We start from the raw sequence: 5,307 nt of genomic DNA on the forward strand, positions 1-5,307 counted from the left end.
CTACATCAAGTGTCTACCATGCGATTTGGCTTAGAAACTTGTTGAAGACGCTTGGAGTATCACAAGAAGAGCCAATCGAAATCCATGTTGATAACAAATCGACATTGACATTGGCAAAGAACCCAGTATTCCATGATAGAAGCAAGCACATTGATACAAGATATCATTTCATAAGAGAAAGCATTGCAAAGAAAGAAGTGCAGCTGAAATATGTAACCTCCCAAGAGCAGATCGCCGACATTCTCACTAAGCCACTCAAGCATGATGTGTTCCGCAAGTTAAGAACTCTACTTGGAGTAGCAAAATCAAGTTTAAGGGGGGATGTTGAGTAGTAAACTTGATTTTTGGACTAAATAATATGGGCTTAAGAATTTTGCTTATAGGCCCAAATCAATTAAAAGGCCCAACATGCATAGCATTTCTAGAAGCATTATCTAGAAAAATCTATATAAATATCTACTAGAAAAATCTATATAAATATCTAAGTAAGATATGTAGTTTTATAAAGAATATCTAGAGAATTCTAGGAAAATATCTTGATATGTGGTCTAGGTGTCTCTAGAAAATGTGTGGACTAGAATCTTCTTGTAAACACTATATAAAGGGGTAGTGCCCTCCATTTTGTAACAAGCCAAAAAGTGTGTAAAGTCTTGAATTTGAGAAATACAAGTTTTCTTTTTCACTTCCTTCTTCCTATTAGTGTTGTCCTCTTAAAAGTCTTAGCCAATCCAAGTTAGTAAACTCATCTTTCCTCCAACATATCTAACCGCAAGTATCATAGGATTTTCCATCCTGGTCTAGGTTAATTTCAAATAGAATATTAAGTAAACAACTGAAGTCGTTATTTATTTTGTGTCAGAATGAGAGATATTTGATTCCACACTCATTTACACAATATAATTGAACGAGTTGCAATTCCAGAGGTTACCTTCGATCTAGAAATCTTTACGTGCTCCCTTGGTACCTGAGACTGTGTGTCATGTCTTACCTACCTTCTTCCGCATATGGGGTTTTAATTATTATGCTAATTTCTCTTCATGAAGGTTGAGCCCTTGTAGCCCTATTTAGCACCTGAGATGACATTGTATGCCTTATTAGATTTTAGGCTTTTAGCCTCTTGTTATGATAGTTGCACTCTTTCGGTTGTTTTGCTTCTTGACTATTTTTAGTACTTTTAGCATTCACTCATATCATAACTATCAGTGCGATGGATTTTGTAGAATTTCGACCTGTGTTTGTTGGGAGATAAATACGCTTTGTTGATATAATGTGAAGAGCTTACGACAATAGTACGTATCAAATTCTTGGGCTCTTTGTGTCTGTGGCATTGTGATCTTGACAATTCAGATATAAATGTTGTTGCTTTTCCTCTAGTTTTCTTAACATGATTCCATTTTATCGCTCTCCAATTTTGCTTTCTCCTTCGATTTTTTTGCACGTCTTCTACCTGGATCTCATTGAATATATTAACTAGAAAAGAAGAATGGATACGTTTTGTAGGCTGTGGCTCTGAGAGGAGTGCCTAGCCGTAGACTATTCTATAGAATTTTCTTTGCTTCCTCACATGGCTCAATCTTACTAACAAACATATCATCTTTAAATCGTGTAAAACAACTCTCAATTAATTTTCTTCCCTTCTGTCTCTGCTACTTATGTTTACAACTGTCTGTATCATTTCGAGATTTGTTTGTCGATGAGGAAACTATCCACTAGTTGAACTCGCAGGTAATTGATACATTATATTCTCCATGGTAGATTTACCCTCTGGTTTTTAAATGAATTATGATCATTGGAATTGTTATAATTCCTCATCCTCTGATTTTTCCATTGGCTAAGTCTCTAGTCCTGAGATCTTTCATGGTTTATTACCCATTTGCTAAGTATTTGCTAGTATGTGGTTTCTTCCACTTTCCTACCAAAATGGCAACATAGACTTTTAGGGAAGAATTTAGTGTCCTGTGCTAATTTTTCTTCATTTTTTCTTTATTGCCAGTCCATTTTTGGCTTCTCGTATTTTGGCACGTAGATAAGCTTTTTCGCGCCTCCAACAAATTTAGTTTCTCTACCATTTCACGGATCACCTTCATAATAGTGCTTCTTTCCTTCGAAGATGCCATTGATTGGCAAAAATTTCGGCTTAAGACCTTGTCGACATTTTCTCCCACTTTCTCTTTAATTTTACATGGCTTTTGATCGAGTCATCGCTGGATCCCTCTGTTCCGTCTTTTAATATTTTGATCATATCTGAATTTGCTCCTTCTTCATTCATTCTTCTAGATTCTCAAGGCTTCTAAATTTTAGTGGGCAGATTTTGTGGTTTATTGTGTTCAAGTTTGCTACAGACAACGTCAATTTCTTGACAGTATAAATTGAAAGAAACGATTTTATTGATGAAATAATTACAATCAATATGCACGGGCCCTTATTCATAGCTAGTAACCAGCTTGGATATGAAGGATGATTTGCAACTTCTATGCAAGCAATTATTTTTTTCGCTTCATCGGTAACAAACTTAGTTCAAGGATTGGCCCTTCGAGGGCTAACATTCATAAAAATTAATTTACATATTATGCATTTTTCATTTTCAATACGTACATTTTAAATACTTATCCATGGCCTTAAATAATGACATTTCATAGCTCTATATTTGAAATATTACCTAATTTGTTATGCATTATGTTTTAGTGGTAAAACTCATGATTTAATAAAGAATTGAAAAAAGAAAAAGAAAAATGACAAAATTCAAAGTGTAGGGACTAAAGTAAATATATTTAAAAGTTGTGATAGACCTCACGATGAAGATTTCAGAATACTAGGTGTCAATTAGATGAGAAAAGAAGTCAAATGAATGAAATATAGTCAAAATATTATCAAACATCAATTTTCGAAAGAGTTATGCTATGAATTTTCAACCTCAAATTGAGACCCCTTTTTGGCATAATAAACATTCAAATTGGAAAAGTAATACCTCTAGAAGAATTGTAACCTTTTTGGTTAGCTTTTCAAAGCATTTTGAATTACCTCAATTAAATATCTGGAGAGAAAGTGATGACAAAAATATTGAAGGATGTCCCAAAGAAAGAACAATGTGCACACCATCCCCTACAGGCGAGGAGCGCGCCTTGATCAAGAAAAAGCATATGAGGTACCCCAAATAAGCGAGTCATGTGCCCTGGCTATGCCTAGGCACAACCTTAATATAAAAAGGGAAAAATCTGGTTTTCCTTATTTTTTAGTAACAATTCAATGTAACCTTTTTAGCATCTTTTAAATACCAAAATTCGAACAGAGCGTGGGAGTCCTCCATTCAAACTTGATTTTCATCATATTCTACATGTTTCATCTATTTAAGTTGAATCATACAAGCATTTTGAAGATTCAAAGCCCAATTTCAAGATTTGAACCAATAACATAAATTTCTCATCTTTCTTCCGTCTTTCTTATTTTTTGGTGATATTTTTCAATTAGTCTTGTGTAATTTAACTATAAGAATGTTAGTCTAAGTTTTTCATTGTATTGGATAGATGATAAACCCCATTAGTTGTTTTTTAATTCAAAATTCGTATATTTAATAATTTCTTGAGTTTCTTGATTATTTATGCATCTACACTGTGTTGTTTGAATGCTTGATCAGCATCTAGATAACTTATTACATATTCGTAGTGCTAAAAAACTCACAATAGGTATAACATTGCATATTTAACATATGGCAATAGATGTTAGTAATAATATATGGCGTGTGAAAACACGCGTGAAATAATCCTATTATTAAATGCATGTGTTTTATTTGAATTTTGACTAAGAATAAGGCCAGGTCATGTTAAGTATGTGTTTGATTGGAAATTACACTAATAGAGTAATTCAGAAATTCTATACAATAATCACATATTTGTTAAAAATTACACTTAATTGCTTTCCTAGTTAAAATATGATTAGAAAATCACAACAAATCTCATCTGATATTAATCTTTATCGAACTTGATATTAACCAGTAGATAGAAATTAAACTTATTCCTCATGGGTTGATAACTCTAAATTCACTTTATCTATTATTACTCAAGGATCCTGTACTCTTGCAGGATTTTACAGCTAAAATTTTTAATGCCTTTGTCGGAGAATAACGATTTTAATTTTAGTTTATTAATTTATATTAGATTTGACATTTTTTCGTTTCTTTTTTTTTTATAATTAGTTTATTCATTGTACTACTTGAATTCTTTCTTCTTCACTTGTTTCAGGTCATCATCAGCTTACGCAAGATTCTGATAAAATTCATCAAGCTCTACTAGACCCTAAGATCGAAAGAACATTCAAACAACATAGAAGAGAACAAAGAGAAGCAAGGATAATGCTGAAAATTAAAATCATAATCAAATTCACGATCGGATTCAACAACTATTACCAGCTCCAAAGATACCTATTATTAACTAATGCTGAATACTAGTAGGAGATTATATGAATCCAATGCCTGCACTAGTGCAACCTCCCATCCTCTATCTGCCCTTTAGATAGCTTAACTTCCTCGTCGGACCAAATGTTATCAATCTCTCCCAGAATCATCATACCATCAAATTTTTTTGGGGAAAGCTACAGAAATCCACATGAGTTTTTTCAAGCTTTTCTGATGTCATAAGCCACAAGGATATGTATTAGCTACCTTTCACATGTGGTTATGTGGTTATTCCCTCAAACACTGAAGAAGAGCGCAAAAAACAAGCTCATTATCTCCAGGAACATATTACCTTGGAATGACGTGGTGCAAAAGTTCATAACAAATTTATGCCCACCATCTCGAGTACATCAAATTCAAAATGAAGTTCATACTTCAAACAGAAGGATCTTAGGACATATTTCAGAGGCATGTGAGAGGTTCAAGAGTGCATTTACGAGTGTCCAAACATTGTCATTCCTAAGAAGGCACACGTATATCTTTTCTACCATCTGCACCCAGAATTTTGCAACATGACAAATGCTTCAGCAAGCAGCTCAGTTATGACAATGGAGATTAATGATGTATTCGCCAGTTATGAAAGGATTACTGAAATCAAGCTGATTGCCCGACCAAGAAGGACTTTCCAAAGAAAGCAGCAGGTATGCATAACATGGATACGATAACAACATTAGCAAGACAGATGGAGGTAATAACAAAGAAACATAATAGTCTATCTCAGACTATTACAATGGTACATCAATCAACATCGGTCTACGTAGGTTGTGGGACATATCATATTACTGCAAGTTCTCCATTAGCTTCACTCATATGGGTCAACCTGCGAAGGTCAATTATGCACTATCCCAATAATTATC

The sequence above is a fragment of the Olea europaea genome, chromosome 3 (genome assembly GCF_002742605.1).
Source record: "Olea europaea var. sylvestris chromosome 3, O_europaea_v1, whole genome shotgun sequence".
NCBI lineage: Eukaryota > Viridiplantae > Streptophyta > Magnoliopsida > Lamiales > Oleaceae > Olea > Olea europaea.